The 23944-nt window shown below is 42.2% G+C and overlaps 1 pseudogene across 1 annotated transcript; it reads right to left on the bottom strand.

Moving 5' to 3' along the window:
• Nucleotides 1–3080: 3080 nt before the first annotated feature.
• Nucleotides 3081–22859, bottom strand: LOC309606626 (tyrosine-protein phosphatase non-receptor type 2 pseudogene; annotated as a pseudogene). The gene is made up of 3 exons: nt 22762–22859; nt 14615–15247; nt 3081–10892 (listed from the first exon to the last, which is right to left on the bottom strand). The product of its transcript is annotated as a tyrosine-protein phosphatase non-receptor type 2 pseudogene (transcript).
• Nucleotides 22860–23944: the final 1085 nt, after the last annotated feature.

Here is a 23944-nt window from a genome sequence, read left to right as displayed (position 1 = left end):
TAGGCATGGTATCAGACACTAGATATGCAACAATTAATCAACCAGACATTGCCCCTGGCTTCATGGAGAATACGGTATGGCTGAATTACAAATTCTAACACATGCCATGAGGAAAAGCAGAGGGCACTATAAGGGCATAGGATGGGAAGGACAGCTTTTAGGTCGGCAAGGCGGAGAACATCTCCCTAAAGAAGTAATGTTTGGATCGAGGCCTGAGGGAGGCAAAGAAGTGAGTCCAGTGAAGAGAGGTGGGGAAAAGAATAAGCACAGGGGGCTCTTGAGTGGGGAAGAGATTGAGCCATCAAGGAGCAGAACAAAGAATATATGGCTGAGTGTGCTGTGATCTAATTTGTACTTTTCCAAGGTTGCTGCAGCTGCCACGTGGGTGATGGGTTGAGGGTCACCAGTGGAAGTGAGAGACCCACGGGAAGGCAAATGCCGTGGTCTGGGAGGTAGATGGGGGTGGCCTGGGCCACAGGATGACAGTGAGGACAGAGCCAGAGGTCTGAGGCAGTGGGAGTCTATATCCAGGAATGGGCAGTGGCTGGACACACAGGAGACAAGCTGTCACTGCGTGAACAGCTTCAGAGGGTGGCAGTTCATCGGAAATCAGCCCTCCCCTGTCCTGCTCAGCGGTTCTACTGGGAAGGAGCCACACACATCAGGGGCTGGTATCTTTTCCTACATTGCACTTGGCTTTTTTGCTGTTTCTTCAATTGGTTGAAATATTGAGTGGTTTTTATTTATTTATTTGTGGCTGTGGGGATGGAGGGAGGGTGATAATAAATGACTTGTCATAAAACCCAATTTCCTATGCTTTCAAGAGCCACTCCTCATCCTCTCGGCTTGATGCCATTTCTTTCTGGAGTCAGGCTGACCAAGAGCAGCCCACAGCCAGGGGCTTGGCATCTTCTCCCTGGAAAACCTTACTGTTGGCCCGGGCAAGGCTTCCTGGGAGTTAGACGTCCTTAACCTCAAGTCAAACCCCAACGCGACAACTAGTTGGGCAACAGACAAGGTCACTCCTTCCAGGGAGATCCTGGCAGGCAGGCCCACTCTAAGAGGGTAGCCGGCACCAAAGTGCCCGAACTCAGCTCCTCTGCCTTCGTTGCCATGGGCGGTGACCGTCATCTCTGCAGAGGACTCTGTCCAATGTGTCAGGACCACTGCCATCCAGACCAGAAGGAGTCAGCAGGCCTGGGCCTTGATTTGGGGGACTGGAGAGATTGTGCCTACAGCAGGGATGACCTGCTTGGGAATAGCTGAGCCCCTAGGGCAAAGTGCAGAGGACACCAGCAACACAGCTGTGTTCAGGTAACTGCCAGGAGCCCACTATAGGGGAAGTCCAGGTGGGAGGTTTTAGTGAGCACCTACCGCTAGTAAGGCCTGAAAGATGATAAAAACCATAGTTCCTGCCCTCAGGGAGCTGGCACTTGGTTCAGGAAGCACACAAATAGGTTAATAATACTAACATGATGAGTCTTATGATGGAAGTGAACACATAGCATTATGGGGGTGGGAGGAGAGAAAGGAAGAAGCTCCTAACTCTTCCAGGGGAATCAAGGGAGACTTTCAGGAGGAGGTGATAATTCTCTGGTGGTTCCAGACAGCCCACTGGAACCACCAGGGTTTAATTAATGAACTTAGAAAAACAAACAGAAACACCACCACACATTTTTAAGGGTATACCTGGTCCATTATTCATTTAAAAAGAACAACCAAGTGAAATTAATTTCCTTCATGGATTTTTTTTTCCCCTATAAAATTACTCTGAAGGGTGAGTTTTCAAATAGAAAAATTCTCCTTTAAAAATAGATTGCTTTACACTTGGCATTTAAATCCAAGTGCCGGAAGTATCTATGCTGTACAGGAAACCCATCGTCCTTCAGGTGTACTTGAGAAGATTTCTGGGAACAGGAGCTTTGTTGGGGGGAGATAACAGATAAAATGTGGGGTGGGTCACACGTGCCCAGCCCTGGTCTCCTACCAGGGACACACTTCCAGGATGAATGAATAGGGATGGGGTGGGTGATGGGGAGGCACTAGTAACCTCCATTTGATGCCTATGGCCCAGGCTGCAGAAACAGGATAAACTTCCGAAGCCCTGATCAAAGACTCCTTGTTAGGAAGAAGAAAATTCTGGGATTATTTTTTCTAAAAGCTAACTTTCAAGGAAAATTTGTATCACACTCCATCCTGTTTGTCCTGGAGAGAAACCATGATGCAAGTTGACAGTGACAAATAAGAATTAATACTCCACTTCCATCCTCTTCTCTCCTCCCAGTTTTTAGAAAGGGAACCAGTAAGTCAACTTATAGATCTTCACTGGGCACTCACTGTGTGAGGCCCTGAAACTCCACAAGGCCAGGGGGTGTGAGGGGCAAGTGGTGGCAGGAGTTGGGGAAGAGGGGGAAAACATATTAATTTATAAGAACATAACATTTTACCATTTACAAAGCCTCTTCACTTATATCACCTGATGTAAATCTCTCCAATAACTCGCTGCGGTTGCAGGATAAAAGCAGATCACCAATTTACTAAAGAACTGAGAGGAGATTCAAATAAATTCATATTTGAGCTATGAAATCAACAGAAATTGTTGTGACATTGAAATGCTATTGTAATAAAAAAGAAAATTCAGATAACAAACAAATGTAGTTAATCTTGAAAAAGAAGAGATAAATTCCAAATAGAAGCAATAAATAGGTTCTTGCATTATTTGATAATCCAGTTAATGAAGAGGAGGGAATCATATAAATGCATTGAAACATTTTTGCTGGTTGACACATTGACAAGGACAAACTGATTAAAGAATACTCTCATTTCACAGAGTTTAATATAAGTACTATACAAGAACACTTAAATACAACTTATATACACATATCTTTTTTTTTTAAACATCTTTATTGAAGTATAATTGCTTCACAATGGTGTGTTAGTTTCTGCTTTATAACAAAGTGAATCAGCTACACATATACACACATTCCCATATCTCCTCCCTCCCGCATCTCCCTCCCTCCCACCCTCCCCATCCCACCCCCCCAGGCGGTCACAAAGTACCGAGCTGATCTCCCTACACATATCTCTTTAAACTTGATAGAAGTTCTCCCAAATTGACAACTCTAAAAATTTATACAATATAGGTGGAACTAAAGAAACCTCTTAGTACTCTTAGCAATGAAATTAAAATTTTGATCAACATGCAAAAGGAAAGAATACAGTATCTTTCTATTCTCTCTATAGACAAAGATATTAGAAAATCACTGTTCTATAGAAAGGTAATCAGACAGTAATTAGCCAAAAAGGTAAGCAAAAAGAGTATTATTGAAGTATGCCATGTAGTTAAATAATAATAAATATTAGTTTTCTAAATTATATAATGTTTATAGTATTTTTAACTTTTTTAAAAATAAATTTATTTATTTTAATTAATTTATATTTCGCTGCGTTGGGTCTTCGTTGCTGAGCATAGGCTTTAGAGCGGGGGCTACGCTTCACTGCAGTGCGTGGGCTTCTCATTGCGGTGGCTTCTCTTGTTGCGGAGCACGGGCTCTAGGCACACGGGCTTCAGTAGTTGTGGCATGCGGGCTCAGTAGTTGTGGCTTGCAAGCTCTAGAGAGCAGGCTCAGTAGTTGTGGTGCACGGGCTGAGTTGCTCCGCAGAAGCCCTTTACTTTTTATGGTTTATGGTGATTTCTTTCCTCATAGTAAATATAAGTTTTTTAACTAATTTTGTATTCACAATTTTGTGTTCTTTTTCTTAAACATGGCCCCCAAACTGTATAAGTTTTAGCCTCCACAAAACCTGGACCTTCCCCTGATTTATGCCCATTTTGCAGGTGAGAAAACAAACTCAGGCAAAGTCTTACCCTTACCCAGGGTCACGCTGTTAGAAAATGACAGAGCCAGACATAAAGCCAGTTCTTTTCCTTCACGATGTTGTCTCTGCCTGCATGCATTATATAAATCCCCACACATTTCCTTTGCAGAGGCAGAAAGAAAGTAAGGTAGAACATTTAAGAAACCCAGACAACTCGCTCAAGTTTCTAAAGAGAGATTCAATGTGGCCTATAGTGCACATCCCATCTCCCTTCAGGACCTGTATCTGGACAGAATTCAATTTACAGTCAGCACCAGCATCACTCTTCTAGGCTCAAAGCAGCCCCAGAATCAAGCACGCCCATGGGAAGCAAAGACAGGTCACATCAAATGCATTCAGGGGCTTCAGGCTAACTAATTCTTCCTGAGCCCCTACTGTTTACCAGGTACTCACACCTGCATTTGTCTTTATCTACATGAACAATTTTTTTAAGGATGAGAGAATAGAAACTCAGAGTAACATGCCCAATATCACAGATCTAGTAAAAAAAACAGACACAAGCTGCAAAGCCAGATCTGCCCCAAAGCCCATCTCCAGTTCTCCAGGAGGCTGTGGAATTCAGAAAAATAATCACCTACTTATGCCTGAAGGCAAAACCAGAGAATCATTAGTGAAAAGCAGAGAGATGGGTAAGTAGTAAACATCCTTCCCATTCTCTCTGGTTCTCATTTAAAGTCTGGGGCAAACCTGACAGCAGCCATAGCATTCAAAGGGTTCCAGGAGCCAAACAGAACTCTGAGAGGTCTTTACCAGGAACCATCCCACACCCAGAACCCAGTGGGATAATCTGAGTTGTAGCTAAGGGTAAGACAAGCATCAGTATTTGAAGGGGAGTACTAAGGATTAAATCCACATACAGAGCAAGAGAGCTTGCGCTAAGATGAGAAATAGGTTGGAAAGAAATATCAAAAGTTTCAGAAAACAGACTGTGAAACAGTCACAGCCAATAGATTTCTGTTGATTTTTTTTGTAATCAACATATTAAATATCATGCTCTCCTAAATAATGGGAAGGGGAAAAAATGCTTTGCTTTACAATAAATATTGGCTCTCCATCATCCTCAGGCTGATCATGTGGGGCATCAGTGAGAGTGTTATACATGGGCTTTAGCTGAGTAGGATCCAGTAAACATACACACGGGGAGGGTCACCTCCAGACAAGGTCATGGAATCCCTTATCTCCAGAGAATGCCAAGGCAAGAATCATGGAATTTGATGCTCAGTTCATAATAAAAATTGACTGCAAGTTCATGGTGGTTTTTATTTTGTTTTGTCTAGCTCTTAGCCACGTTTCTATGGTCTTATGAATAATGAAAATCCCACTGGACATCCTGGTCATAACAACCATGGCCTGGATTGAACCTAACGCAAGAGTTAGAGGTGGTAGGGAGACAACTGACTGTGACTTCCAAGTGCTTTCATTGATATGTGGCCCCTGGAATTCAGACAAGCAGGCCTACAGGGAGGCTTTATTCTGTAGGGGAACTAGAGAGAGGCCTGGAGCCTTTCCAAGCCTGGAGGAACTTAGCTGGATCCAGAGGAGCATGAAAGGCCCAGCCCCAAGGCAGCCTGGGGACCTTGGAAGCCAAGGTCAGGAAAGGAACGGCTTGTCCCCCTGACAGAGATAAGTAGGGCCTGGGGGGCCGTTTCATTTACATGGTGTTTTCCAACCTTTACGCACAAATTCAGAGTGAACTCTGCTTCTCACCATCAGCAGCCTTGTTGGGCAAAAGGCCTGATCCTTGGCCTGATAGCCCCAAGCCCTCCTGGAGGAAAGAAAAAAATACCAGGTATCCTGGAGGCATCTGAGGTTGAAAAGGAAGAGCACTGCCTATAGAATCCAAACTCCTGGCTACGTACAATAACACAATAAATTAACCCACTGCACACTCAAATCTTATGCCTTTGCCTTTTGCATATTCCTCGCTTTACCTCAAGAAAACAATACAAATTTTCGGTACTTTTTTTTCCAATTCATAATAAGTATTACTTATAGGATTACCACAAAACACAGCAATGAAACTGACAACCATGAAAACTCTACAGGCTACAATTTGTTATAGGCAAAAACTAACTGAAGAATCATGTATTATTGGGCATGCTATAAAATGCAAAAAGAAAAAAAAATGACCAGAGGGGAAAAAAAATCCGTTTTGAAGAAATAATCAAGAACAACAAAAAATAAAACTGTCAAAAGGTAAAACTGCACTCAGTAAAACTAGCAAAAGAAACAAATCTTCTTGCTAATTTCACATCTAAAAAATTTTATCCGGGAAAATTGAATTTAATAACTATAAGGGCCAAAGAGGGACAAAAGTGGAAGCAACAATAATGAATGAATTTTTTCAAGAGCAAAACAAATGACAATAACAAAGACTAATGGCTACTTCAAAGTTTATTATAAAATATACACAGGAAGAATTAATCCAGATCAACATTAATAAAATAAAAGTAAAACTGGAACTGGTTCAACTGCAGTGTATAAAAAATTAATCAAGGAAATAAATTGGATTATTGCAGAGTCCTCCAAAAGAAAAATGGTTTTTCAATAGACATTCACCATGAAGGCATAATCCTGATTTAGATATATATATATTTTTTAATGTGGAGTTAAATATGCTCAAGGTCAAAACAGCCAGATCATATCCCCATGGTGTCCACGTAAGAGTCAATACAACAGGAACAAAATGTCCCATACTCAACTCCTAGGATTGAGTCTTGGCTCTGAAACACAGGGCTTTGATTCTGGTAAGCCACGTGACTTTGGGAAAGGTACTAAATGTCTCTAAGCCTCAATTTCCTCATCTGTAAAGTGGACATGTTAATTCTATAAGACTGTTCTTCCTAGTGTTACTACTGGATATCCAAGCAAAACCATGAGAAACCTTGCACACATCTTTCTTCTGAGAACCTCCTTACCCCTAGGTTTTCATGCTTTGTGTCATATAACCTCAGGCTCTAAGCATGACCTCCTGAACTTAAGAATGAGTACCTGACCCAAAGATAACTATGTGTAGATTGGCCAGCAGCCTGGTTCAAAAGCATTGCTCAACAAAAATAATTTATACTCAACAGTTACTGGCTAATCCAATCCATAAAGTCCACTCTTGGAGAATTTTCACATCAGATGTGCAAAAAAAGTGAGCAGAGAGTAGGACCAGCAGAAGCAGAGAGAGGCAAAGAGAAGACAAAGGGCAGAAGCCATGTGGTAGCATGACTCATGAATAAGTAAAAGCCCTGAGTAAGCTAAAAACTCTGTGAGTTCATTACTGTAGGAATTATAGGTACAAGGTTTGCATTGTATAAGTCTTTCTAGGTGTAGGGTCAGTTTGAAAGTTTTCATATCAAATTTTTTAATCATTTAAACTCCCATTAACCAGCAAACAATATATCCATATTTCTTATATCTTGAAAAAATCCAATCAGTATAGAATTACTGTCAAATTAAGTGAAGCAGCCCATGTAGAACAGAGAGTCCAATGGCTGAGGAGGAAAAAAAAAAAACGGGGTCTCCAGATATAGTGGTTAAAATCTTGTTATGTTTCAGGATTTTAGCCCACTTCAAATTCTTTAACTTCAGCCCTGTACAATTCAGAGAAATCCTGGGTCAACTCTATGTAAATGATATAGACAAAATGGAATTCCTGTACTTCTAGGATACATTCAAAAAGAGAACCTTCTCAAATACTGCATCTTTGGCTTCTTGCCTGGTGTCAGCCCAGGGAGACTTCTTTTTTTCTTTTAACTTTTATTTATTTATTTATTTATTTTGGCTGCACCGGGTCTTAGTTGTGGCATGAGGGATCTTCGTTGTGGCATGCAGACTCTTAGTTGCTGCATACATGCGGGATCTAGTTCCCCGACCAGGGATCGAACCCAGGCCCCCTGCATTGGGAGCGCAGAGTCCTACCCACTGGACCACCAGGGAAGTCCCCCAGGGAGACTCTTTAAGGCCAACCTACCTGATGCATACTCTATCCCCAGACTCAGCCCTGAATAATTCCATGAGTAGCTCTTGACATCACTAACTTTATTGCTCCTTTTCCTACACGGTGCACACCTGCTCATTGCCTCCTTCAGTTTGACACAATCAGCTACTCTTTCCACCTTGACCTTGCCTCCTCTCAAGGCCAAGTTCATTTCTCTACCTAGGTTGAGCTCCTCAAGACAGCCCTTCCAATACCTAAGGCATAGGTAGCCCTGCCACCGGTTTCATCATGTCATCCAACAACAAAGCTCATATACTTTCAAAATGCCTTCTTCCTGTCTGTCTTTTACCCCTGGCCATCTACTATCCAGCCTAGCTAGTATCAGGACTTTCAAGTCATCCCTCTGGTGTCTCACCCCCTTTCAGCTGACAGTTTGCTTCCATTTTGCAATATATTTGCCTAGACTTTACAAAAATCAATGAGTTCAGGAGAACAAGTACAATAGCCTCAGGTGGCCTCCCAAAGATTGATACCATGTTTTTGTTGACCTAGTTATTGCATTTCACTGTTACCAGAAATCAACTGATTAGGCAATTTTCAAAGTATTTTGCATCTATTTATTTCATTTTCACTAAGTAGAATGACCCTGTAAAACTCAATTGTTTATTTCCAAAAGTAGGCTTAATGCCTGGCAGTCTTAATACTTACATAATTTCCAAGAATGCCGGATCCACATTCTCTTTGAAGTCAATAATGCAAGCCACTAATTTTCCACCACTACCATTCCAATTGGGCCAAAAGATTTAGAATAATTTAGCATCCAAACAGGATATATATTCAGCATGGAAAGAACAAAGAGATTATCATTAAGTCTTTGATTAAATCACATCTTCTATTCTAGACCTCAGTTCAGTTTCATCACCAGTAAGAAGAGCATTTTTTTTAACTTTTATCTATCCTCTAAAAGTCTGAGAGTCCTTTGGGTTAGGGATTGTATTTCATTTTTCTCTGCATCCCCAATGCAAAACACAGTTCTGTCAAATAAAAACATTAGATTAATCTTGAATGAATGAATATCCATGATCTATGAAATTGTGACTTCCACGGAAATATCCAAAACCCCTGACATCATTAACAGTTCTGTAGGGCAGTAACAGCCAACCATTTATGATGAAAAAAGAGCCCCAGGCACATTAAAAGCCTGTCCCAAGTTATGATATTCAGTTCTAGGCCAGGATCCCAGAGGGACAAAATGGAAAGTATGTCAGACTCTGCTTTAATTCAGTGCAGCACTTGAATCTGTGCTCTCTTGGGCAAACCACTGGACATGAAGAAACCACAAATATGAAGATCAGAGAGACCTGAATGTGAATTGGATTCCATCAGTCCCTTTCAAAGGTTTTGGTTTTATGAAACAGAACTTCCCTGAGCAATGTTAAGCAAAAGGTGAGTTTTTTGGATGAAGAGAAATATCAACATGAATTCACAGGCAGGAAGTGCTGACAAGTCCCCGGAAGACTTGGTACCAGGAACTGAACCCACACCCTCCAAACCAGGCCACAGACCCACCCATCATTGAGACCCTTCTCTTTGGGGCCATCCCCTCTTCCCTCTGCACATCTCTCTACAGAGCAATTTTCCTTTTCCACTCGTAAACAGGCTAAACATGGCTGCCCAGATTCTGTTTTCTTCTGAGTGACCATCACAGCACACTTCTTCTCTGAGAGAGGATAAAGGAAGATGGATTACCTCTTTTTTTTTTTTTGAATCAACATACAGTTTATTATTTTTTTATGGTAACAGATTTTTTTCAAATTGAGCTTTTAAAAAGTACATTTAACTACAAAAGTAAGATTAAATAGGTACTAATAAAATATATTTGCCCTGAAATGGTTAAGAATATACACTGTTGATGCCCACATCAACAGTACATTATACATTACACGCATTACTTAAAGGTCATTTTCTTTTCAGTAATAATGTCGATAAAACCACAATATTTATTGCTTATATCAAGTGCAGGTTAAAATCCAGATGGCCTCCAAAAACAAATCCTTCTGATAAAGGACTTCTCAGTCTGGTCAGGTGAAATATTACACTTAACATGTATGAATACAGCTGAAAATGTACCAGTTCTTAAGAAGTTTTCAAGTCTTGATTTGAGGGAGTGGGTACAGTGTGAGCAGCACCCTGGGGTGCTGGCGGGACTGGACACCCCACTTCTCTGTGGGTGTCTAGTCAACTGCACCTTCTGGGGTCTGAGGAATTTGCTAACAGACGAAAACCCCCGTGATTCACACAACACTGTCAGCTACCAGTGCCGAAACTTGCGGGGCAAGATTCATTATTTATAGGGCATGTTGCTGAGAAAAGTGTCCAGCCAACAAAAGCACCAACCAAAGTGACTGACACAAACCCCATCTTAGTGAGAATAGGTTGCCAATAAAACCGCCTTTTCCTTTTCTCGTTCGGTCTCGTTCAGCCTCTGCTTCATCTGCTACACCTGCTGAGCTGTGCCCTTTCCTGTCCCCCAGAAGGCGCTTGCGCAGAGCACTCTCACTGTTTTCCTCCAGAGTATCTTGCATTTTAGAGGACAGTCCTGTATATCTGTCACCTGTCAGTTTTTCTTCTTCTAGGCCTATCCTGTTGCCATTGTATTTTTCACTCATTATTTTGGATGGTGACTGATCAAAAACAGGACATAACGTCTTCGTTAGAAAGTTCTTTCCACCGCTTCTGTACACTTGAATCTCCCTTTAGAAACTTTGCTCCTTCTCTTATAGTCATGTATGAAAATCTGAGTTGATCTGGTGTCTGAATCAGCCCCATTCAGCATTTTCTCATACTCAGTAACAGTTGTTTAATGTTAATATTGACTCCTTTTTCCATCAGAACAAGACAAGTGTCCACCAGAGAAAAGGTGCCTGACTGCCCGATGCCGGCACTACGGCGCATCACCGCAGGCCCGTGTTCAGGATTCAAGGAGCCAGATTCTCGCACTTTAAATAAGAAATTGAGAAATGAAGCTGGTGATTCAGGGACTCCGAAATCTGGCCAGGTAGTATAATGAAAGTGAGATACTGTTCTGTAATTTATTATTTTTTTTTAATTTATTTTTTTATACAGCAGGTTCTTATTAGTCATCAATTTTATACACATCAGTGTATACCTGTCAATCCCAATCTCCCAATTCATCACACCATCACCACCACCCCCCGCTGCTTTCCCGCCTTGGTGTCCATACATTTGTTCTCTATGTCTGTGTCTCAATTTCTGCCCTGCAAACCGGTTCATCTGTACCATTTCTCTAGGTTCAACATATGTGCGTTAATATACGATATTTGTTTTTCTCTTTCTGACTTACTTCACTCTGTATGACAGTCTCTAGATCCATCCACATCTCTACAAATGTCCCAATTTCGTTCCTTTTTATGGCTGAGTAATATTCCATTGTATATATGTACCACACCTTCTTTAACCATTCGTCTGTCAATGGGCATTTAGGTTGCTTCCATGACCCGGCTATTGTAAACAGTGCTGCATTGAACATTGGGGTGCATGTGTCTTTTTGAATTATGGTTTTCTCTGGGTATATGCCCAGTAGTGGGATTGCTGGATCATATGGTAATTCTATTTTTAGTTTTTGAAGGAACCTCCATACTGTTCTCCATAGTGGCTATATCAATTTACATTCCCACCAACAGTGCAGAAGGGTTCCCTTTTCTCCACACCCTCTCCAGCATTTGTTGTTTGTAGATTTTCTGATGATGCCCATTCTAACTGGGGTGAGGTGATACCTCATTGTAGTTTTGACTTGCATTTCTCTAATAATTAGTGATGCTGAGCAGCTTTTCATGTGCTTCTTGGCCATCTGTATGTCTTCTTTGGAGAAATGTCTATTCAGGTCTTCTGCCAATTTTTGGAATGGGTTGTTTGTCTTTTTAATATTGAGCTGCATGAGCTGTTTATATATTTTGGAGATTAATCCTTTGTCCGTTGATTCATTTGCAAATATTTTCTCCCATTCTAAGGGTTGTCTTTTCGTCTTGTTTATGGTTTCCTTTGCTGTGCAAAATCTTTGAAGTTTTTATTCTTCAGTTTGTTAATATGGTGTATCACATTGATTGATTTGTGTATATTGAAGAATCCTTGCATCCCTGGGATAACTCCCACTTGATCATGGTGTATGATCATTTTAATGTGTTGTTGGATTCTGTTTGTTAGTATTTTGTTGAGGATTTTTACATCTATATTCATCAGTGGTATTAGTCTGTAATTTTCTTTTCTTGTGATATCTTTGTCTGGTTTTGGTATCAGGGTTATGGTGGCCTCATAGAATGAGTTTGGGAGTGTTCCTTCCTCTGCAATTTTTTGGAAGAGTTTGAGAAGAATGGGTGTTAGCTCTTCTCTAACTGTTTGATAGAATTCACCTGTGAAGCCATCTGGTCCTGGACTTTTGTTTGTTGGAAGATTTTTAATCACAGTTTCAATTTCATTATTTGTGATTGGTCTGTTCATATTTTCTATTTCTTCCTGGTTCAGTCTTGAAAGTTATAACTTTCTAAGAATTTGTCCATTTCTTCCAGGTTGTCCATTTTATTGGCCTAGAGTTGCTTGTAGTAGTCTCTTAGGATGCTTTGTATTTCTGCGGTGTCTGTTGTAACTTCCCCTTTTTCATTTTTAATTTTATTGATTTGAGTCCTCTCCCTCTTTTTCTTGATGAGTCTGGCTAATGGTTTATCAATTTTGTTTACCTTCTCAAAGAACCAACTTTTAGTTTTATTGATCTTTGCTATTGCTTTCTTTGTTTCTATTTCATTTATTTCAGCTCTGATCTTTATGATTTCCTTCCTTCTGCTAATTTTGGGTTTTGTTTGTTCTTCTTTCTCTAGTTCCTTTAGGTGTAAGGTTAGATTGTTTATTTGAGACTTTTCTTGTTTCCTGAAGTAGGCTTGTATAGTTATATACTTCCCTCTTAGAAATGCTTTTGCTGCATCCCATAGGTTTTGGATCGTCGTGTTTTCATTGTCTCTAGGTATTTTTTGATTTCCTCTTTGATTTCTTCAGTGATCTCTTGGTTATTTAGTAACGTATTTTTTAGCCTCCATATGTTTGTGTTTTTCACTTTTTTTTCCCTGTAATTCATTTCTAATCTCAGTGTTGTGGTCAGAAAAGATGCTTGATATGATTTCAATTTTCTTAAATTTATTGAAGCTTGAGTTGTGACCCAAGATGTGATCTATCCTGGAGAATGTTTCATGCGCACTTGAGAAGAAAGTGTAATCTGCTGTTTTTGGATGGAATGTCCTATAAATATCAATTAAATCTATCTGGTCTATTGTGTCATTTAAAGCTTCTGTTTCCTTATTTATTTTCATTTTGGATGATCTGTCCATTGGTGTAAGTGAGGTGTTAAAGTCCCCCACTATTTTTGTGTTACTGTCGATTTCCTCTTTTATAGCTGTTAGCAGTTGCCTTATGTATTGAGGTGCTCCTATGTTGGGTGCATATATATTTATAATTGTTATATCTTCTTCTTGGATTGATGCCTTGATCATTATGTAATGTCCTTCCTTGTCTCTTGTAACATTCTTTATTTTAAAGTCTATTTTATCTGATATGAGTATTGCTACTCCAGCTTTCTTTTGATTTCCATTTGCATGGAATATCTTTTTCCATCTCCTCACTTTCCATCTGTATATGTCCCTAGGTCTGAAGTGGGTCTCTTGTAGACAGCATATATATGGGTCTTGTTTTTGTATCCATTCAGCAAGCCTGTGTCTTTTGGTTGGAGCATTTAATCCATTCACGTTTAAGGTAATTATCGATATGTATGTTCCTGTTACCATTTTCTTAATTGTTTTGGGTTTGTTTCTGTAGATCATTTTCTTCTCTTGTGTTTCCCACTTAGAGAAGTTCCTTTAGCATTTGTTGTAGAGCTGGTTTGGTGGTGCTTAATTCTCTTAGCTCTTGCTTGTCTGTAAAGCTTTTGATTTCTCCATCGAATCTGAATGAGATCCTTGCCGGGTAGAGTAATCTTGGTTGTAGGTTCTTCCCTTTCATCACTTTAAGTATATCATGCCACTCCCTTCTGGCTTGTAGAGTTTCTGCTGAGAAAGCAGCTGTTAACCTTGGGAGCTGTTAACCTTGGGAGTTCCCTTGTATGTTATTTGTCATTTTTTCCTTGCTGCTTTCAATAATTTTTCTTTGTCTTTAATTTTTGCCAACTTGATTACTATGTGTCTCGGCATGTTTCTCCTTGAGTTTTTCCTGTATGGGACTCTCTGCACTTCCTGGACTTGGGTGGCTGTTTCCTTTCCCATGTTAGGGAAGTTTTTGAGTATAATCTCTTCAAATATTTTCTCGGGTCCTTTCTCTCTCTCTTCTCCTTCTGGGACCCCTATAATGCAAATGTTGTTGTGTTTAATGTTGTCCCACAGGTCTCTTAGGCTGTCTTCATTTCTTTTCATTCTTTTCTCTTTATTCTGTTCCACAGCAGTGAATTCCACCATTCTGTCTTCCAGGTCACTTATCCGTTCTTCTGCCTCAGTTATTCTGCTATTGATTCCTTCTAGTGTAGTTTTCATTTCAGTTATTATATTGTTCATCTCTGTTTGTTTGTTCTTTAATTCTTCTAGGTCTTTGTTAATCATTTCTTGCATCTTCTCGATCTTTGCCTCCATTCTTTTTCCGAGGTCCTGGATCATCTTCACTATCATTATTCTGAATTCTCTTTCTGGGAGGTTGCCTATCTCCACTTCATTTAGTTATTTTTCTGGGGTTTTATCTTATTCCTTCATCTTATACATAGCCCTCTGCCTTTTCATCTTGTCTATCTTTTTGTGAATGTGGCTTTTGTTCCACAGCCTGCAGGATTGCAGTTCTTCTTGCTTCTGAGCTACTGTTCTGGCTTCACCACTACTGGTAGTTCCTAAATGCAGCAGATGGACTGTGTAATAGGACTTCATGGCTTCTGACAGGAACTTCACACTGAGTCCCGTTTCCTCAAGTAGCATCTCTCCTTCGCCTTTTGTTGGCCAGTACTGTGCACATTTAACTGATTCTTTCTCCACAATTCGGTTTAGTATGACAAGTGCTTTGGTCTTTTGCTGCCAAACCATGAGCCAGAAATGACAACCTGTGTTAGGAAGTGGATACTCTGTTAAGATGTAACTCCTCTGCTCCTCTTCTATGTCAACTAAGCTGGCATTAATAAATCATTTTCAGCATTTTGCAGTTTAACACGACTGTGATCATATGGGCTTACATCTCTGTATATGTGTCGATTTCTGTTTTCTGGAAACTTGACCACTCTGAGGATAGTCATGGGACTCACTGCGAATTTCCGAGCTCCTTCCAGGAAGCTCTGAGGGGATGCTCGGGCTGCCGTGCTCTGGCCGCCCCGCCACGGCCCGGCCACCCTCCCCAGAAGATGGATCCCTGTTTCAGCCTTTGCATCAACAGGGGAACACCATGGCCTTGGAATTAAAGGAGCCACTGGCTTTACATAATTATGCAGGGGAAAGAGGATAGACTTGTTTTAAGTAAATTAAAACACATTCAGAGAGGAACTGAGCCTACAGTAGCTGCAAATAAATAAGGAAGAAAATAAAATGGCATTCCTTAAAATTCACAGTGGGGTGAAGGAAAATATTTGACTCATAGGTTTTAGATTTACAACTTTAGGATTGGATGATGTGCCCAAGCACACTTCTTATTTTTTCTCAAGCCAGACTGCGATGAGGTAGAGAGAATGAGAGGTGAAGAAGTAAAGAAAGTGAGACAACCTGCTCTCTCAAGAACTTGAAACTAGGTACAAGGACTATGAGATGCAAGCTTAAAGCAGAGTGGGGTGAAGTTGGTGTGTGTGTGTGTGTGTGTGTATGTGTGTGTGTGTGTGTTTGTGTGTGTTTGTAAGAAAGATAAGATTTGCACCTCTCTGTGAGCTGAAAGATAAGATACCAAAGAAAAGGAGAATTCAGAAGCAAGATGCTGGAGAAGGGAGTGGTGCCAGGAGCACAGATGAGGGAAGACACTTCTTCCCCCCAGATGATGGAGCCCCTACCAGCTTTTCCAGCTCCTCTCCCAACACGGCCCCAACATGTCCTGCATTCTAGGCCCTCTCTCACTCTGTCTATGATCATGTCACGCTATCTCATGCCTTCATGGTCTTGTACACATTGTTCCCTCCACCTGGAGTGCTGGTCACCCAATTGTCTCCTATTGAACTCTCACTCGCCCTCTCAGACACGACTCACAGATCACTTTCTCTGGGGAACTTTCCTGATTCTTCCATTCAAGAAAAGTAAATGCTTCTCCTCTGGTGTTCAAAGACTTGTAAGATACACATTTGTCGGTGTTATTATTCCTCCTAACCCCCCACCAGAGTGGAATTACCTCAAGGGGGAAGGCCTATGCCCAATTCATACTGATTGAACATTCAAGAGATTTTGAATGAATGAATGAATGAATGAGGAAAGGAAAATCACTGTGTGCTTTAAGAGCTTTGAGATGGAGAAGAAAAGTACAGCCTCTTGCTGGGCTGAGAAGGATGGGACGGGGTGAAGCTTGAGGAGAAAACAGAACTTTTGGGACAGTCTCTGATGGGAATTCACTGGAAAGTCAGAGATGATGGAAGGATTTGGAAGCAGAGTGACAGCCTAGCCAAAGTTTGCATGCCAGTGGCATCAACTAATAAATAGAAATCCACAAAATTGAAGTTGGTGACCTTCCTGTAAAGGAAAAAGCAACTCTCCCACACTCAATAGCTTTATCTGAGAAATAAATTAAGAGTGATCAAGTCAGATTTGTGAGACCACAGGGACAGAATGTCTCAGACAGCTGGGGCTTTCTAAAAGGCATAAAAATACCAACATTCTGTCAAGGTCCATGATCAAAGCCTTGCCAGACTCAACTCATGAAGAAGAAAATCCACTTAATAGTATTAAGAAAATCTTTGACTTCTAATCTGTTGCTGTGCAAAAATTTGAATTTTGCTCACCAAGAATTAAGCATCAATTAGAATGTTTTTTAAAATCTGTATGGTAAACATGATTTAGCAATAGTAACTGATTTGTGTGGCTAGTAAGAAATCATCAGATATAAATCTAATAGAAACTTGAGTGTACTTGCCTCATCTCTTTCCCTTTACTGGAACTCTGCAATACCAGAACATCATGGAATGTTAGACCTCGGAGGAACCTTGAAGAACATCTAAGCCAATAACCCCATTTTCTCAGAGGCCAGGGAGGAAAAGTGACTTTTCAGGCCTCTCATCTCATTAGTGGTGGAACTCAGCTGGAAACACAACTTTTCTCATCTTTCCATCAAATGATCTTCCCTCTGCACCATGTCATGAAAATAAAGTTAAATTATGTTCAATTAAAGAATTATTCAGTATGGTTTGCTGTCCAAAAGAATTAGCTTAAATAATGTTTTCATGCCAAAAATGGTAACCCCTCAGATAGCCAGAAAATACTATTGTTTTCTGGAACCCTTCGTTTCCTTGGAGCTTCAGAAAGTCTTGGTTTTACTGAACAAACACTACGTGCTCTAAGAGTTTGGAAAAGAAAAGACTGTGACTGATGTAGGCAATGGTAGGTAGAGGATGGGAAAGAGAAGACTTGACCAGAAAGCCTGGAAGAATGGACTGAATCCACGGAGTCAGGAGAAAGAATCACATCCCTGACCAAGATAAAAGAAAATATCACATTGAAAGATTCAAGGGAAACTGATTGCCAAGTTTGGATTGGAATTAATTTGTTTAGAACAGTGTTTCTCAGAGCATATTCTACAGAACACTGGTTCCATAATATACTCTATAAAAACATAGTAATAATAGAGGAGAAATTCTGTGTTCTCGTGATTGAGAGATGCTATTCACCCTCTCAAAGAGCCCCGGTGCACATTAGGTTATTAAAGGTGCCAAGTGTTCCTACAGTCAAGTTTCTTTATTTTTTTTTTGGTACGATACTTTAAAAATTCAAAAGCCATTCTTAGCTCAAGGGCCTTACAGAAAGATGCCACCACTCAATTTTTAGCTCTTTGCAGACCCCTGCCATTGAGGCCTCTTTCGTGCTTTTTTTTACATAATGCTTGTTAATATCCTATGACCCCTAGTTCTACTGGAGACATTTGAGAAAATACAGTTTAGAGAATTGACTCTCGAATATTGAACATAATGATCAACTGGAGAGCATGTTTCGTGCAGCTCCCTGAGCCTGGAATCTGCATTTTCATCAAGCCCTCTAGGTTGATTCGGCTACGGGTGGTCCAAGAATCACACACTGAAGGGAACGCTGACAGTAGAGGAAAAACTAGGGTGATGATGACCTTGGGGTTGAAGGTCAAGAGGTGGCCACAGGCAATGAGGAAAAACTGAGCTAGACCTCAGTTATCCCAGAGAACATTTCAAAGCTTATCTAGGGGAAAAATGCCATCCCCCTGAAATAATCAATGGAAGATTTTCCTGAGAGGAGGAACAGCTATAGCCCTACTACCCAAGGTTCCCTGTGCCCTTGGGGATGTCTCACTAAGCATTCTGCCACCACCACTGGAGACTGGTGGGGTGGGTGAGAGGGGCTTCCCCCCTTTCCTAAATTTTTTGTGGTACAGCTGAGCAAGGAGAGGCATTCTTTCAGGGCTTCAGTAAATCTTCTGGAAAACAAAAGAAGAAAGAGAGCAATATGTATGTGAATAAACTAGCTCTCAAGGCTTCACTCAGCTCAGTAATAGGCTTTCTTCTCTGGAGCTTATAGGCTTCACCCTGTAGAAGCTTCTAGCTTGTTTTTATAGTGTGGGTGACTTCAGAGGTGTGCCGGAGTCGGCTCAGCTGTGCGTATCTCTTCCCACCTCCCTGTTCAGTGAGTGCCTTCATTTTGGTAGCTTGAAATCGGCCATGGTGGGAGTATTTACACCACAGAAATCAGCAAAAATCAGGGCATTGTTTATTTTCTTTTTTTCAGAGCTAGTTGTTAAACAGTTATCAACACATCACTGCTTCAAACTCACCATCCAGAATGCATCATAGCTCCATGGGTAAAAGTGCAAGCTATATGTTCACACAGACCTTGTATTGAATCCCAAGACCATCTCCTTAACTAGTTATAAAACTCTTACTCTCTCAGAGTCTCAGTCTCCCCTTCTGTAAAACTGGAGATAATCACTCCTTCCATTTTAGGGCTGGGATTCCTATATAAAGAAATTTAGCCCAATACCTGACACATGGTAAGTTACCACAGGTGAGTCTAGACATCTTAAGGCCTTAAAAGTAGAACCAAGAGAGGCCCTGAGAAAAACAGGAGTTCTCCATCCCTCCTACCTAATGCTTTCCAAGGTTCACTTTCCTGTCTGAGAACCCTGCCTCTTCCACTGGTGACCGACAGTGAGAATATTTTCAGAGAGCTCTCACTTTACATGCAGGATTTTTTTCTATAGATTAAATTGACTACTTTTATCAGGATACAACCCAATAAAGCCCCGCTACCACAAGAGATGCACATATACAGCAGCAGGTGGTGTATGTTTTATTACAGCACCTCCAAACCAATAATTATGCCTCGTCTAGAGCACTTGCTACTTTCTTCCCCACACGCAGACCTCAAGGACAGACACTGTGTCTGGGTCCCCTTTATATAAACTGAACACAGATTTCTTGAATGACTGAGACAGCAATTAGCAAGAGAAAATGTAAAATTTTTATGAATCTTAATGTAGATTTTACTTTCCTGCTTCAGTAAGTAAGAGCAGTCTGAAAGCAGTCAAGCCATCCCCAGGTGTCTGAGGATTCTATGAGGCCTCCAGACCCTCATTACCAACATCAGTTCTCCCCACCTGGTACTGTAGCTGGAGAAGAAGAAAGCTGCCCTAAAGCCATATTAGTCACGGGGCAGCTCAGAGATGCTGATTGTTTAGACTAAATCCCTAAGATCCAGTTGTTTTCTTGTTATCTGCCTCTCCTAAGGACTGAGACAATTCACAGTGAGGTACATTTCCACAATCCAGGTTGATTAAGGTCTCAAAACCCAGATCTCACTCGTCCGGTGAAAGCAGAGCTGCGGGACCTGAAAGTTTCCTCCCTTCTGCCCCTTCCAGTCTCTCTTCAAGAGCCCAGCTGTCTTCCGCAATTCTCCAAACATTTCTCTTACTTCTGTTCTAAAGGACAGTCCTTTTTTTCTAAAGGACTTTAATTGATTTAGACCAGAAATTAGTATGCAACACACAGACCCAGATATGTGAGCAGGGAGGAAGATCAACGTGTCACCTATTTCATTCGCTGTAATTTAATTACCAGCAGAAATTCTTTGCAGCTGTGTGTTCCCCATAGCCGTTGATGTTCAGAGTGTGAGGACAACTTCATTTGGAAGAGGTTTCCAAGAAGCGCTTCTGCAAAACTCGGGCTTGGAAAATTCAGGCGTCTGCAGGAAATAGCTTCCAAGGTAAGAATAGCTCACTCCTTAACATCCTTTATTCAGGAAATGTCTGTCACGGGTCTACTACGTACATATTGCACGGCGTCAGGTACTGGAGTCCGGGACAGGAAGCCCCTGGCCCACAAGGGAGCTTGCATACCAGTGAGGGATCAACACTGAAACGCTGCCTACACTAAACAAAGAATTGATGGTACGTGATGGTAAATATCATGAAAGGGAAGAGCTACAAGAGGAGATGGTAGATCTCTGCAGGTGTTAGGGGTGGTTCTCTGAGGAACAGACACTAAAAACAAGATTTAAAAGATGAGAGGTGGGCCTGGCATAGCATAGAGAATATTTTAAAATAAAGGACTAAGAGGAGCAAAATAGCCCAAGGTGGAAAAGAGCAAACCGAGAAACCAAAACATCAAGGTGGCTGAAGCGTAGTGAGGGAGACGGGGGCTCCCGTGCGATGGTCAAGGCAAGGAGTTTGGCTATTTTCTTAAGAGCATTGGGAAACCGTGAAAGCGTTTCCAGGCAGTGAGTGGCATCCTCAGCTTTGCATTTTTTTTTAATATAAATTTATTTATTTTATTTATTTATTTTTGGCTGCGTTGGGTCTTCGTTGCTGCGCGCGGGCTTTTCTCTAGTTGCGGCGAGTGGGAGCTACTCTTTGTTGCGGTGTGCGGGCTTCTCATTGGGTGGCTTCTCTTGTTGTGGAGCACGAGCTCTAGGCGTGCCGGCTTCAGTAGTTGTGGCACACGGGCTCAGTAGTTGTGGCTCGCGGGCTTAGTTGCTCCGTGGCATGTGGGATCTTCCTGGACCAGGGCTCAAACCCGTGTTCCCTGCATTGGCAGGCAGATTCTCAACCACTGCGCCACCAGGGAAACCCTGTATTTTTTTAATGATTATTCTGGCTGTTGTGCGCTGAGTGGGCTGGAGGGAGGCGAGAGAGGTTCTGGGAGCCTGGTTAGGATCACGGCTGGGATCCAGGAGAGTAATCTAAATGGCCTTCCTCCCAAGCACCAGGGTGGTGGAGATACAGCCGCGCAGGAAACGTCTGTTCCACTAGAGCTTCTAGAACTACTCAGGGGAGGGGGTGCCCTGTCCCTCGGAGCAGACCCACAGGGCTCGTCCACAGAGATTTCCAGCTTGCAAGATTCCGAGTCCACAGAGCCCCCCTGGCGGGGCCTGGTGACCAGCTGCATACCGTCCCACATCATTCCTACTGGACCAAATACTCATTGAGCTGCACTGCCCAGCCACCTGAATGCAGCTGTTGCCTTTGGCTGAGTGAAGACACCAGGCAGAGGAAGGAGAGAAACAGACAGAGACCTAGTCCTGAGTCAGACACGATGAGGGCGAGCCGGTTAGTAGCCCTGTGACCTTGCACAGCTGCTTTGCTTTCCCTCTTGTGCCCCAGTTTCTATATCTTACTGCAAAATGGGGCTAATCCAGCTGTCTCCTGGGGTTTCCTGAGGGTTCCTAGGAAGTAAGTGGGTTCATACGTGCAAAGATTCTTTAGCACAGAAGCTGCCCCTGAGAAGCCCTCAATTTGGACCCAAGTTTGAATCGCACCTCGGCCACTTAGCCTCTGTGACTCGGGCAGGTTAACAAAGTTCTCTGGGTCTCAGCTTCCTCAGCTGTGAAAATGGGGATGTAAAACCTACCTGGAAAGGTGGTGGTGGAGATTAAATGAGCGAGGGCTACTCAGTTTTATTTCTGCCTCTGTGTCCGCACAGGGAGGGGCACCAGGAGCTGGGAAGGCGGGAGGTGGTGGGAATGGAAATGAGACAACTTTGTGCGCAGACCCAGGACTTCAGAGGCAGCCGGGTAACGCCCTCATTCCACACCCACCTCTCTGCATAAAGAGGATGGAAATTATTCAGAGTGAAGTGGAATCTGCCAGGTATCCCTGGGGAGAGACTCTAACTAGCATTTAAAGGGATTCTGGAAATGGATATGCTGATGAGGTAAAGCCCTTCAGCTTGGACCCGCTCAGCCCTAAAAACGTGCATCCTGCTCCAACAAGGGAAGCAGAGGAAACCTCCCCAAGTTGCTTTCCTGTTTTGCAGTTGAGGAGGGCACTTTGTGTTTATTCTGCCAGTTCCAGATCGTCAGCGTAAAGTCAGCTTGCTCGGGGTAGTGCGCTATTTTTTTAAATAAATTTATTCATTTATTTGTATTTATTTTTGGCTGCACTGGGTCTTCGTTGCTGCGCGCAGGCTTCCTCTAGTTGGGGTGAGCGGGAACTACTCTTTGTTGCGGTGTGCGGGCTTCTCATTGTGATGGCTTCTCTTGTTGCAGAACACAGGCTCTAGGCACGCAAGCTTCAGTAGTTGCAGCACACAGGCTCAGTAGTTGTGGCTCGCGGGCTTAGTTGCTCCGCGGCATGTGGGATCTTCCCAGACCAGGGCTCGAACCCGTGTCCCCTGCATTGGCAGGTGGATTCTTAACCACTGCGCCACCAGGGAAGCCCCAGGGGTGGTGCGCTTTTATTCCCTTATTCCACACAGTCACGAACACCCACTTGGTGCCAGGCACCTTGCCACAGAGCAGTGAGGCTTGGTGTGTGCCTCGAGGACCTCACAGTCAGTGCGGGCAAGGGCAGTAGCATCAAACGGCACAAAAAGGGCTACCATGGGGGCAGGACACGGAGCTGCGGTGGCCCAGTTAGAGAGACTTCATCAGGGAAGGGGGTATCTGAGCTGTGTTTTGTACTGAGTAGAAGAAATGAAAACAAAGTGGGCACCCTGAGCTGGGCACTGCTCAAGCATCATCTCTGAGTTGGGAAGAAAGGCAATGCAGGTGGAGGAAAGAAACCGTGTGGGCAAAGGCAGGGAGGTGGGAGAGGGGATCTCAACCCCTGAACTGAGCCACCAAATACCCCCAAGAAAAGGCCTAACCAATCAGAATGGAAGGAGAGTTGCCAGAGAATTCTTTGTACCAAGGCAGTTCAGAGATGAAATAAATCTAAAGAGCAGTAGAGCTAGTGAAGTCCATAGACTAACCGGTCATTCTCTCAAATGAGAGGAAACTGGGGGATCAGAGAGGTGAGGACACAAGCCCAGTGTCACACAGCAGTGAACTCAGCCAGGACTGGAAGCCAGGTTTCCTCTTTGCCACCCAGGCGTGGATTCCTTTCTCTGCACTAAAGCAAGGGTCCCTGGGGGCCAACGATGCTCATTCTGGACAACAAACTGGGAGTTCTACAAACACAGTGTACTAATAGCCCTGGGCCAAGAACACCCTGTAGCCCTCTTGCTCATATATCAAGGGCTGGGAGAGGGAGGAAGGAGAGGAGGCAAACCCAGACTCACCAGGACCCAACCTACCAATCAAAGGAAAACAAAGGCTCACACACTACCTGGTATTGGAAACAATCTAAACTTCCGACATTAGGAGAATGATTAAACAATAATGAATTTACTCAACTGACTGTTCCTCAGCTATTAAAATTTTACAAATATAGTAATATTAAAATACCTTAATACTAAGAAAAAAGATATAAAGTAATAATAATATATTAATACTATCTAAAAGAAAAAAGCAGAAAACAATAACTGAAAAGGCAAACTAAAAATGTTGGCAAATGATTATTTTGGTAAGTAAGGATTTTGCTAAATTAAAATGAGCTCAAAGTAATTTTTAAAATTTTAATTATGTAGTTTTTTCAAATTGTCTTTAATCAGCATGTTATGCCTTTATAATACTAAGGTATACACAG

This window comes from Balaenoptera borealis (assembly GCF_965194805.1).
Source record: "Balaenoptera borealis genome assembly, chromosome: 11".
Taxonomy (NCBI): domain Eukaryota; kingdom Metazoa; phylum Chordata; class Mammalia; order Artiodactyla; family Balaenopteridae; genus Balaenoptera; species Balaenoptera borealis.
The sequence above is the reverse complement of the archived record's forward strand: the minus strand, read 5'-3'. Positions and strand labels throughout refer to the sequence as shown.